Source organism: Rattus norvegicus, chromosome 7, assembly GCF_021556685.1.
Source record: "Rattus norvegicus strain SHRSP/BbbUtx chromosome 7, alternate assembly SHRSP_T2T, whole genome shotgun sequence".
Taxonomy (NCBI): Eukaryota; Metazoa; Chordata; class Mammalia; order Rodentia; family Muridae; genus Rattus; species Rattus norvegicus.
The window spans coordinates 134,950,102-134,963,593 of record NC_141540.1 but is presented as its reverse complement, the minus strand read 5'-3'; the positions used below and the strand labels follow the sequence as shown (position 1 = coordinate 134,963,593).

The window sequence follows — 13,492 nt, the reverse complement described above, 5'->3', positions numbered from 1 at the left end:
TTCTAGTCTTCTCTAGTTCCTGTTGATGGATCTATTACTGGGATATGACGTGCTCAATGAGAAACGGTCTTACACGTAACTGTTCCCACGGAGGATAATACAATAACTAAAAAAAAAATGTCATGACAAAATTGAATTGCATGTGAACCTATTTCTCTTCCCGAGGTAACTGGCAATTCAGTGCAGCAGAAGGTTTCCTTACTCTTTCTTAGCTTTTACTTTTAATGAGTACTCAAGAGAGTCCCTACTTGCTTTTGTTCACTTATTACTGAGCATGTGCTGGACGTTGGGGAAATGATCTGGTGACGTTGCGGCGCCCATGTTAAATCCAGGGATGGCAGATGGATAGAAGTATCATGCTATTCATCGTTTTAATCGATACTTATCAATATTTTCTATGTGCTCCATATTTATCACCACGGGGATAGATGCATGAGGAAAGCATTCTGAAACCTCAAATCTCCTAGCAGTGGTATTTTAATAATGAAGATAAAACATACAACAATAATTAATAATTAACCTCAGTATTATTCATGCTGACAAATGTCAAAAAGACAAACAGAGAAGGGGGCAGAATCCAAAAGAGCACCAAGAAGATAGAACACAAGCCAAGGTCCCTGTGTTTGGTGACTGTCTTGAGTAGTCACTAAAAGTCTATGCTAAGAAAAAGCATGAATCAGAAGGCTGGGTGAGCTAGAGCAGCAACTAAGAAAGGAGGTATCAGGAGATGAGGAGGGAGAGGGATGAGGAGGCCGGTTGTGATGGACCCTTTGGTCATATCAGACGTTATTTTTACTTGGCATGAGCTAGACAGGCACTGGGGTTGATGTGTATCTTTACAAGGTCATCTCGCCTGCAAGTCTTGAAAGGAAATTGAAGGAGGGGAAGCCTGACACCAGGGGCTGTGATGGGGGTATCCTGCCAAGGACTGAAGAGCTGTGAACTGGAACTGACCATGGAGGAGTCACGGCAGACAGACTGCTAGCCATCCTCAGGTATTTTTTTTATTCATCTCAAACCTTCTCTGCTTTAGTCTGAGGGAATCTAACTCTTCTGCATTTTCCGATCAGTTGCGTTGATGGTCCACACTGTGCAGTTAAGGGATGAAGTAGCAGTAACCCATGACTAAATCAGTGAGCAAGTCTAGCCTCTGTGGAGGAGATTCAAGGGTATGCCTGTTGCTCACTCCAGACAATGATGTCCCAACTTGACTAGATCCTTTGCCTTGGAAGCTCTCTCCTGATGGATTGAAATCTATGGCTGCCAGCATAGGTTCCTGGGGACTTGAGTAGGAAACATAACAGCTTGCTGTTTGCATATAAACCTTTCTTTTCTTTTGTAAATCAATTTAAAAATAACTTCCTTTCATTTTCAACCCAAGAGCAAGCTTTAAAAGCTCCTTTCTTAGGCTCAGATGGGTGCTCATTGCCAGATGGTATTTTGTCAGACAGAAATAAAAACAACCAAAGACAAGAAGTACTTCAAGAAATACTTCATTGCGGGGATGGGAATGGACATGGTCTGCTATATTGACCAATGTTCAAAGGGACAAAAGCAAGCAAAAGAATCCAGAAGGGTCACATGGAACAACCAGAATTCACAAAAATGGAAACCACTCTCCAAATCATGGATGGTTCTGCCAGACAGGCATAGATTCCCCCAAAGTGGACTTTCTGTCTCTTCTAACTTTTGAAAACACACTTAAGCCATTTGGATTGTGGACTTAGAAGCAACTATCATGAGGCGAGTCTTCCTTGATTATATCTTATAGTTTAAGCTATAACCATGTGTTACTTAATTCTCCATTCAAATAAATCCCAGCATCTCAGCAGCCTATATCAGCTTATCTATCCTATACTTATCTATCCTATATTTTAACCTTATCAACAGCTATTTTTAAATTGCAAAATGAAATTTAAATACAAATCATTATACTCACTTCCCATGTGCTATGAATAAAAAATTTGCAACAAATTATGAGGACTTATTTTATCTAAGAATAATTTGTGCACAGGAAATGAAAAAGAGGTTAATTGGTTCCATTTTTGCATTTGCATAATTTGGGCTTGGGTTGACCAGTTGGCAGCTTGTGGTTGGCCAAAGCTGAGTGGCTGTGATTGGCTGTTAAAACATGAACTCCTAAATTTGGGTTCTGTTTAGTCTGTAGTTCATTTTACTGGGACTCACAGTTCTCAGAGAGTCTCCGGATGTTTAATTTAACACATGTTGCAGGATTTCGTGGTAATATTAATCGCAAACCATTTATTAAGAATCTTCTAAATATCAGATGTTGCACACATGCTTCCTGAATCTTACAACACTTCTTTGACATTTACATCACCTGCTTTTACTCAGGAATTAGAATTATAAAACCCAGAGAGGCAAGTGAATGGCTGAATGTCAAAAGCTGGAAGTAAGAGATTTGAAGATTCCTTTCCCTCAGGAACTGTGTTAAACACCATATGTCACTTCATTGACTCTTTATAGAAGCCTTTCAATGATAGGGGTAGATGATTTTTTTTTAAATGATCCCTGACTTTCCACTTGGGGACACTTCTAACGTTGCAATGGTTGCATCCTGACTTCTCATTCCTTAATGTTTAACATAAGGATAATGGATTAGTACGAGGAAGAAACCAATGGATAGGTGATGAGTAGAGTACTAGGCATTGGTTAACAAGACCATCGTCATACTAGTGAGGATCAACCTGACGTGGTCCTGTCAGGAGGGGGCCAAGTTTCCAGGGCGGAATTGAAACTCAGATGATTGTTGTGCTTTGAGAACAAACATAACCGTCATCTTTATTATATTACTTTAATTATCATAGCTAAAGCAAGGAAAACTTTACTCTCTGTCATTTGAAGATGAGGAAACAGAAGTCGTATTGCTAAAATAATTTTGCTAAAGTTTGGAGTAATTAGTGATGAACAGAATCAGGAACCAAATGCAAGTTCTATACATTTCATCCACTGGTCTTCAAATAATCTACTTTTCTGTGTCTACTCTAGACTCCTGAGCAGACGGTGTTCACCAGAGACAAGAGGTATCTTCAAGGGAACTTTCTAGGGGCCAGGCTTCCAAGCAAGAACATGCTACAGAAGCAGAGGCAACTAAGGGATTGAAAGGAAGACAGCCCTCTCTGTCTACTGTGAGGAGGGTTGGGGGCTAAGAAGATGCTTAGCTAGGCAGCTCAAGAAAGCACTTTCCTCAGCAGGCAAAGGTTAGCGCTGTGGGAAGGCTTTCAATCAGAAAAGCAAGAAATGTTTGAGAACACAGTCTATCAAATGACAGGAAACCCTACCTTCTCTGAATACCTGGATCTTAGAAGTTTCATTTGTAGGCCTGGGACCTACAAACTTTTGTCCGCCCTCATCCAACTTGACTAGAAGTTTAAACGCCTTAGCAATGCAGCCTAGGTTGAAGGAAGGTCTCTACATGAGAAGCAGAATTACTTTGTCCTGTTAGTTGGTGATAAAAATGCAATTCTTTTGCTCCATTTGTAGGACCAACCTTCTTTAGGTCCCCTGGGTCAGCACCAAAGCCACCTCAGTAGGCTTCTCTTGGGGAAGAGCTGGGGTCAGCATCCTCAAAGGAAGGTATTGCTTGCACGAGATAAAAGAGATATTTAGAAGCCTCAGAAAGACACAGGCAGCCTTCATTTCCTCTCACAACAGGAGGCTTGGAGCCTCCACAGACAAGGCTGTGACCACACAAAACAACGGACCCTCTGTGCAGGTTTTAAAAATAAACCGATTTGTAGATACAAATAACAAGCAGGGAAAGAGGATGCAAAACAGCCAAGTTTAAAGAGAAAACAAACAATACTTGAATTCCTTCCCTGGTTTCCAACCCGTTTGCTTTCTTAGCGCCATTGTCTGGAGAACTCATTCATTGCCATTCTGCACGCTGATCAGACCAACCTACCCCTGCTCAGATCTTCCTCAGGATCTTTCTTAATGGTACCCTAATAGATAGTACGGCTGGATTGTGGATGGCTGTGATCTGGGGTGCTTGCAAGCACGGCTGAAAAACAGGGAATCTCTAAAGCTAAATGTGGGGTATGTGTGTTCGGCCATCTTGCCTACATGATTGACAACAGACCTGAGTTAGTCAGAGGCTGGAAATGTGAGGTCAGCCATGCTGCCTGCCTGCTCAGAGAGCTGTCAACTGATTAGGGACAGAGAATCTATCACTTGTTTGGGGTGGCATTCTTGTAGTTTATCTTACCAGTGGGAGGTTTTTCCTTGCTGTCCGCATACTTGATCGATTTCCCAATGATCGTAAAGAGGTGGGGATTAACAAACACTGTAAGCTAAGTCTGTGCAGGTCAGTCTACCCTCAACCAAACGCAGGAGGAATATTAGACGATCTAAATCTCATGAAGAACAATGAAAGTACTAAAATCAGCTATTCAGCACAAATTCTGCCAGCTAATCAGACTGTATTGCAAAAAATAGCCAGATTTTCTAAATATCTTTAAATAAAAGTCAGTAGTCCTAGAAACGTGCAGGGAAGAAACCAAGGAAAGCCTTAAGATGAATTTAGGTTCCCATTGAAGACCATGAGAAGTACAACCAAGATGCCGAAATGATATATTTCGATACAAGGTAACAGTGCTTCAAACAAAAATATATCAAATTACTGAATTACAACCTCAGTCTGCGGGCCCAAAGCATTTGTAACTTTTCTCCACGTGTTGACACAAGGCCAGGTGGGAGCAAACTGAGAGAGGTCTGCCTGGCTCCTGGTTTCACCGTTGCAGCTTCATGGAAAGAAAGGTTTGCCGACCTGCGACCTGCCTGTAACTCAAGACACTAAGTTCTGATAGACTGGCAGGTTAAAAGAAAAGAGGGTAGGAAGCAGAATTGGGGTGTAACCCAAAAGGCAAGCTTGGAGGACCTAGGACTTGTCCCTTGAAGGTTTCACAGCCTCTCAGAGCAGTGCTGCCAGACACACTCAGGTGCTCAAACACACCAGGCTTGGGACACAGTCACAATCAAACCATGCCATATAGCACCTGGTCTGGAATATCTTAGCAGTATTTTGTATTGGTTTTGTGGCACATAATATGTCTGACATAGTATTGCAAATGGAAAAAGTATTTCTTTTTTCAGGCATTTGGAAACTACCTCATGTCAATCTTGAAAGAGTTGAAACTACCAGTTCTCTACTGGCCTGCACAGGTATCTGTCAGGAGACATCCGGACATAAGAAGGCTGAAAACACCCTCAGACCTCTCTCCTGGACATGCTCTTGAAGTGACTTAATGATGCTCCCACAGTGATTTAATGATGCTTGGGTCCACAGCACTATCTTTCTTATCTCTCTTTGGCTCACCTCCAGTCATCACTCCCTGAAGCTCAGAATTGCCCTGTCCTCTTCACCCTGTAAATAACCCTCAACCCTGCCCTCCCAGGAATGGGTTAAAGTTCTGATTCTCCTCTCATTATTGCTGCTTTGTGCATAAACTCTTGTCATAAAGGTCATTTCAGAGACTGGCATTCTGTCAGGTAAGAAAAGCAAATATAGTTAGAGAAAAAAACGTCAGAGTCACGGAGCTGGGGAGAGAGGGTGTGAGGGGGATATAAAATAGGATTTTAAGGTCCACAGATAAAATGTTTATTTTGCTTTAGGATGCATGCAGACTTGTGAATGTGACATTTTCTAAGCAGGTAGTAGAATTGCATTTCTAAGCAATTTATGTATTTGTAGCTTTGTTGACCAGAATGCCCTTCCCGTGGAAGAGCTTTTCCTTCCAAATCTGAGTGAAGAGACTTGAATTCCTCCATACATTTTGCTCTTGTACAGTTACTGCTACCTGTAATCATACATCGTTTTCTCACAGCCAACTTGATGAGGTCTCTGGATTTGCCTTCAATTTTTGTGTTATCATCATTGTAATTATTGCGTGTGCACGCATGTAGTTGCATGTGCTTTGCGTGCCCGTGGATGTGAGATGACCGTGGAGTTCCTTCCTTCTTCCCACATTACTGCAGGTTCCAGGGGTCCAGTTCAGGTCCCCAAGCTTGCAAAGAGAGTACCTTTACCACCTAAGACCATTTAGCTTTTAATTTTTACATCTATTTTTCGTGCCTTTCCACAGGCCCATGCTACATACAGAGTATATTCAGCCCCATACCCTCAACACCCCATTTTCTTCCCCCCCACATCCATGTTAACTTTTCCCCCAGACAGTTTGACTTTTACTTTCATGTCATATATGTATCTGGACGAAATCATGAGTAAGAGAGAGCATGTGACAGCTGTCATTCTAACAGTCATCGAGTTTAACTCAAGGATCATTGCATCTTAAAGCGAAACGTTTCCCTAACGTGTGTGTGTGTGTGTGTGTGTGTGTGTGTGTGTGTGTGTGTGTGTCCAAGGACTGTTATAGGATGATTAAAAGAATTGAGGATTTTGTTGTAAGTTTTCATTGCAGCATTTTAAGTATATCCAACAGAAACTTGAATTTGACTGCATCTACCCTCACCAAACCAAACCAAACCAACCAACCAAGCAAACAAACCAATCAAGTATTGGAGACAGTCTGGTGGCCCAGGCTTATAACCTTGGCTGATTGGATGAGAACTGGGAATGGAAAAATCAAAGTTTTCCTGAGACACAGAGTGAGCCCTACCCCCAAAGTAGAAAATGAAAATAATTCGAAACTATTAATGTCTTAGTTCAAGCTTCTACAGAACCTGAAAAGGTAGAAATGATCATCTCTTTTAAGGTTGGAAAAATAAAACTAATTTTAAGCAAATATAGATTTCTTGCATTTAAAAGATTCAAAATAGAAATGCTTGATACATTCGTCAAATGTGTAAAATTTTCACATAAAGTCACCACAGTTAAAACACATAGTGTAGTTGAGACTACCTGGTAGATGACCTAGAAATGCCTTCTTCACATTCTCCCCTCATGGTTTGCTTCCCCCCAAGGCACCCAGGTTCCATGCACTGTTGATGGCCTACGCAAGTATAAGAAGCTTGTTTGAGATTTCCCCTTTTGTGCTGTCCTCTTAGTGAGAAGATCCCTCAGTAGCCACTCTCTTACCAGATATTAATGGTTACTTGAGTGTGTGATAGTTAGCTAACGGTTAAGAGCTAAAGCTTCTGTAGTACACCATTTCATGTTGTGTAGCAGTTTTATCAGAGCCTAGAGCATTCTACCCCTCAACGACACCTTTTAAGACAGAATATGAACAACTCAATAGCTTCAGGAAGTTCCTGAAACCAACCAGATTCACTAGGTCCCCTCTTCCCCAGAGTATACAAGACTGCTGAGAGTCATTCTCAGAAAAGTCCAGCCGCAAAGGAGATAAGAGTCAAGCAGCCTAGAAAGAATACTGTCAACCCACCGAGCTGCCTGGAGCTCCAGCTTTTGTAAGGAGTTGCCTATCTGGGGTGGACTTTGGTGAAGCAGCTGCTTTTGAGTCATTTTTGCTCCTGTAAGTTACCCCTCACTCACAATCTTGTAGCCCTGATAAAATTCACTGGTTCACCTGGATGAGCTTTGGTGGAATCTGTACTTTACTCTGTTATTGACTTTGTGGTGGTTTGAATCAAAATAACTCCTATAGACGCATAAGGAGTGGCAGTATTGGGAGGCATGACCTTATTGGGAGTGGTGTGGGCTTGTTGGAGATGCTCCTAGGGACAAGCTCAGCTATCTCTCTAGCACCATGTCTGTTTGTGTATCCCCATGCTTCCTGCCATGATGAAAATGGACTAAACCTCTGAACTGTAAGCCAGTCCCAACCAAATGCTTTTTTTAAAGTGTTGCTATGGTCATGGTGTCTCTTCATGGCAATAATACCCTAAGACAGACTCTCTGGCCTTGTGTGCTACATCTTTCCAGGAAGAGTCTTGTTATACAATTTAATTGACATCCAAACTGGAGCCTGACAGAACCAAGGACGACTCAGGTGTGTGCGTGAATGTACCCTGGCTAAGGGTAGCAAGGCATGCAAATGAGTTTGAGCATCACAAGGAGGGGAGCAACTGCAGAAGTAATTTCCTTACATCCATCCTTTAATGTAGACTATGTGTTAATGCACTTTTCTGATATGGCAGGCAGTGTAGACCTTGGTGGGTAGTGAGACATGCAACTAAGGCTGAGTCATGAGGATTAGAAATGTCTGTGGGAAGAATCTCAGGGAGGAAGTCTGTCTGTGAGGCACACTTGCTAGATGAATACAGAGATGTTCTGACAGTTCAAGGTTTACGTTAAAGGCTTAGAGGGACTTTTAAAGTGTTTGAGGTTAGCTCACAAGGGTAGAGATTGTAGGCAGTTAGCGGCAGCGTTGCCTGGCTACTGTTGTGCGCTTAGAAATGCATCTGAGGGTGGATGAGACGGTAGCCGGGCAGGTACTGGTTTGTAGAAAGGAGCAGTTGCTACAAGAAAGGGACATACCACATAACTCACCATGTTAGAGTCCGGTTTGGCATGTGAATCAGATTAACAAGAGGATGAGGTGGACATATTGACTCATTGTTGGCTCTCGAGACTTGGGGTCAGAAGGAAAAAGTGGGTGCACATTAAATCTATGCTCAAAAGCCCATCTTGGGATCTGAGAACTGGGACTCCATGGGAAGACTCAGAGAGTGAAGAGAAGGAGAACATGGTAAAAATGATAAAAGTCACTTGCAGGTCTCATAGCAGAACAGGATGAAAAAAACCTGTGATGCGGGTGGGAGCCTTAATAATGGCCTTGTGCAGGAATGATTCGATATGAGTGAACAGGAAATACTCAGAGCTTGACCTGCCGGAGTTAAAAGATTTTTAAACAAGCAATGAAAGGAGCCTGTCGCAGACAGCATGGCTTGTGAAGTCAGGGCTGTGGAAGTGGATGGGGTCAGCCTGACTGCAGTGGAGGCAGAAACACTGAGTATTGTAAAGTCTTGTTCCTTCTTAAGGCGAAGGCTGCATGACCTGAGACAGCAGGAGGGAAATTAGTCCCTGATGGAACGGCTAATAGATGTCCTTAGGAACACTTAGTTATCTGCATTTGCTGTCCCTATAAATATCAGGAGCAGGAGAACCACAGAGGAATGGAAGGTGCTATTGAGGGAGCCAGGAGTAAGAGGAGCTGTGTCTGAATCCCAGTTCACTGGTCTAGATAGCTACATCTTCACAAAGAAGGCAAGAGGGGTTAATTCAGCATGAACCTCAAGTCTAGGGTAAAACCTCAAGTCTAGTGGCATGCCAGGTAGGGTGTGTGCTTGGCAATAGTAGGTCAGCTATCAGCCACAGCCTTCTAACTGTATTTAAGGCTCCCCCCACAAGAGGAAATTCCAAGTCTGATACCGTAAGCCAGGACGAAATCCTGTGGCTGAGGAGGTCAGAGGTCCCGGTGGGAAAGCAACTTCTATCCTTTTACTGGGTAGATTTGATGTACTTGTCAAACGGCCCTTTAAACACTTGCACTTACACACAAATTGCTCTTGCTGTCAGCCTCAACTCAAAACCCATGGTGATGCTCTGGAGTGACTACAGCACAGTGGCTTAACTCTTAGCTATTGGTGGACATCTACAGTCATCCCTTCCACAGCTCAGGGGTCATTATAGAAAACCAGATGGGAAAAAATTTCAGAACTAAGGAAGGGATGGAGTGTCCTGTAGTAGATTCTTCTGAGATTGGAACATTCCATCCTGCAGGTAAGCTTCTTAAAACATAAAGGAAACAACTCAAAAATAGCTTCAGGAAGTCCCTAAAACTGACCAGATTTACCAGGTTCCACTCTCTTCAAAGAGTAAACAATAAAGACTGGGCAAATCAAGCTCAGAGTAGCCAAATCGCAAAGACCAAGCAAGGTGAGACAGATTGCTTGTAAAGAGCAGAAAACAGCCAAGCATCCTGGAAAGTACACTCCAGGTGTTTTGAAAAAAAATGGCCTCCATAGACTCAGATATTCGAATGTGTGTTTCCCAGTTTGGTGGACTATTTACAAAGGATTAAGAGTTGTGGCCTTGTTGGAGGATTAGAGAAGCTATGTTATCAGGACTCGATTTTGATGTTTCAAAAGCCCACACCAGGCCCAGTCTCTCTCTTTCTGTCTCTGTCTCTTGCCCCACTTCCCCCAACTTCCCAGCATCATGCCTGTCTGATCATGAACAAATCCGCTAAAACTGTCAGCAGGCCTCAATGAAATGCTCTCTTTCATAAGAGTTACCTTGGTCATGGTATCTCTTCACAGCAGGGGAACAAACAGTAACTGAGACATCACTTTCAGTCAGTTGAGCTACCTGAAGGTTGTACAATGTACTTTAGGATCCCAGCTTTCCTGAGCTGTCACCCATATTAGAGCACACTCTGGTAATACAGCTGTCTTTGAGCCATGTGGTGATTTGGATAGGAAGGGGTCCCCTAGACTCATGCCTTTGAATGTTTGGCCCATAGAGAGACACTATTAGGAGGTGTGGCCTTGTTGGAGGAAACGTGTCACTGGGTGGGCGCCCTTTCAGGTCACCTACTCTCAAGCTAACTCACTGTTACACACAGTCTTCTTACGGCCAGCAGATCAGAAACTCTCAGCTCCATTTCCAGCAATAAAACCGTAACTAAGACAAACCACTTCTGTTCCCATAAGTAACTTCAATAAAACTCCACTGGTCCCCCAAGTTGGAGTTTGTTGGTGTCCATACTTTGGTCTGCCATGGACTCCCTATTTGTGCTGAGTAGATGTGTGTGTATGTGCTGTGTCTCCCCAGGAAAAGTCTTGTCACACAACACGTGACTACTGTGTCCAAACCAATGTTCCTGTCCATGCACAGCCTTCTCAGGGCACCATGCCACTTACAAAGTCCTGCCTTTAGCACAGTGCCAGTGGGAGTTAATTTTTCATTACTTTTATCTCCCTCTCTTCCTCATCTGAATTTCATCCCAGAGAGAGAGAGAGAGAGAGAGAGCGTCAGATTCTTCCTGTTCAACGTCTAAAGTCATAATACCATGTTCCCATGTCATACGTGGATAAAATATATCTCAGATGAATATTCAGGGAGGATATTACAACATTCTTTCATATGGCAAAATCCAAATGGTGCCTAGGAGTGTGCTTGGTAAAGTACGGATGTAGTTTGAAGGGGACATTTAATGACTTTCTCTAAGTCAATGGAGTCAGAAGCCTCAGCGTTCTTGGGCTCCACCTTTCGTCATGTCTACTTCTCTCCTTCCAGAGACCTTGCCCACAGGAAGCCCGCCTCGTCAACAGGAAATAGCTATAGGAGTTCGACGGGTTCATAACTGACAATGTGAACCTAGGAAAGTGGTCCAGAACCACGGATGCTGCTCCTTCACCAGAACACAGGAAATGTTTTAAGAGATCTTTGCTGGTTGTTGTGAAAACTGAACGTAGCGATGACTGTGTCCAGTGTATGTGCTCACCCGGATATTGGCTCACAATGACGGAAGCTTTTATTACTATTACCTCCTGAAGTGATCTGGTGTTGGTCATATCCCGGGCCAGTTTTCTTTTGAATAGTGTTTTCATAAGACCTATTTTCAAGGAAGAGCCTTGTTGGCCCCCAGCGAGCTTCCTACGACATGATATGTGTGGTATCGTTAAAGGTCTATTTCCTTTCCTTCAGGGTAAGCAGGTTAATCATGATACCATTCCTGTTGCTTCCTGATGAGGCAGTTAGATGTGTCCACGGGGCCGCAGGCAGCAATCTGTCAATGATCCCTGAGTAATAAGGGCAGTTACGTCAGCAGTGCCCTGGCAGCAGCTCACAGCCGTGGGTGTAGGGTCAAGTAGCTGGCCAGGAAGACGGCTGCTGGCAGACCCAAAAAGTAGAGAAGAAATGACCTCCCCACAGTGGCAGCCTTAGTATTCCCAGGAGGAGTCCTTTCTCATAAGTTTGGGCTGAGAATTTTAACTACTCCTCAACCTCTACTGGCTTAGAGTTATCACTCCCCGTATTAATGTAACGGCAGTGTTGTTTGCCCTAGAACTGACTTCATAAAATCTCGACATTTTAAGTTTCTTTTGTGTTCTTTCAGGAGAGAATTTGAACTGCATGGTTTAACTTGACAAATAAACTTCTAGAAGCAGGAAAGGGTATCTCCGAGGCCAACAGACTCGCCAAAAACAGGAGCTTAAGGGATGTGACAAGTTAGTACTTTCTTTTTTAATCATTGAATAATTTAGTGTCTGGCAAGACTAATTAAATATATTGCTTGACAGCATTTCTTTATTTCAAACAAGCTCGGGTAATGAATTTCCTACTGTGATAAGAGATCTAAAGCACTGTCCATTTGTCAGTTTCAGTTCCTGTAGATTTAAACTGACTTGCTTAAGTCCTTGGTTGGGCCTCCTAACAAAACGGCTGTCAGGCACATGTGGTCACTGAATCTGAGACATACTGCGCGCTTAAGCACCCAGGTGTACGTGTGCCTGTGTGTATGTGTGTGTTTATGTGTATGTACGTGTGTGGTATACGTGTGTGAGTGTGCCTCTGTGTGAGTGTGAATGTGTGTGTCTATGATGTGTGTTGTATGTGTGTGTGATATGTGGTGTATGTGTATGTGAGTGTGCCTCTGTGTGTGTGTAAGAGAGAGAGATGTGTGGTATATGTGTGTGTGTGGTGTATGTGTATGTGAGTGTGCCTCTGTGTGTGTGTAAGAGAGAGAGATGTGTGGTATATGTGTGTGTGTGTGTGTGGTGTATGTGTGTGTGAGTGTGCCTCTGTGTGAGTGTGAATGTGTGTGTCTATGATGTGTGTTGTATATGTGTGTGTGATATGTGGTGTATGTGCATGAGTATGTGTGTGTGTATGTGAATGGGCTGTGTGTGTGTGTGTGATGTGTGTTGTATATGTGTGTGTCTGTGATGTGTGGTATATGTGCGTGTGAGTATGCCTGATGTGTAGTGTATGTGTATGTGAGGTGTGGTGTGTGTGTGTGTGTGTGTGTGTGTGAATATGCCTCTGTGTGTACCTGTGTGTGTGTATGTGTGGTTTGTGATATGTAATGTATGTGTGTGTGAGAATGTGTGTATGTGAGTGTGTGTGTGTGTGTGTGTGTGTGATGTTTCTGTAATGACTACTTTTAACCTTTCAACCAGGCAACTATAATAATTATTCATCAGCCCTTAATTTCATGCAGGGTGGGAGCCACTGTCATTAAAGAGTCGAGTAGGAGTTTGTGAGTCTCCTTTGTCTGAGATGGCCCAATACTGTTTCTCTCCAGATTTTCTAATACTGGTACCAATGGGAGAATTTGCTTTAAAAATGCACCCAGGTGTTTGTAGTTGAATATAACTGGAGTCTAGATTGGGCTCTGGAACTGTCCCCCAAATGCCACGCCCCTGTCAAGTAGAGGAGCCTCATTCTGTGACGCTAGCAGGAGTGTGTTTGACAGGCTTCCTAGACTGGATTTAGTGAGGTGGAGGAGGCGAATCTCATAGTACCTCATCGTCTGTGGAAATTTAAGATAATGTCAGTTATCATGGCTACTGACCACATATGGCTGCTCAATTAAATTCCGAGTTA

General features: G+C 43.1%; 1 long non-coding RNA gene across 2 annotated transcripts; it reads left to right on the top strand.

The window, feature by feature from the left end:
• The first annotated feature begins 556 nt into the window (after window positions 1-556).
• On the top strand, window positions 557-7,828 carry LOC148004944 (uncharacterized). 2 transcript variants are annotated; one of them, XR_015624967.1, is made up of 4 exons: window positions 567-717; window positions 844-995; window positions 3,010-3,044; window positions 5,116-7,828. It is a non-coding gene; the product is annotated as an uncharacterized LOC148004944 (long non-coding RNA). The 2 variants fall into 2 exon arrangements; XR_015624968.1 differs by lacking the exon at window positions 3,010-3,044 and having other exon boundaries at window positions 557-717; window positions 5,116-6,764.
• The last annotated feature ends 5,664 nt before the right edge of the window (window positions 7,829-13,492 follow it).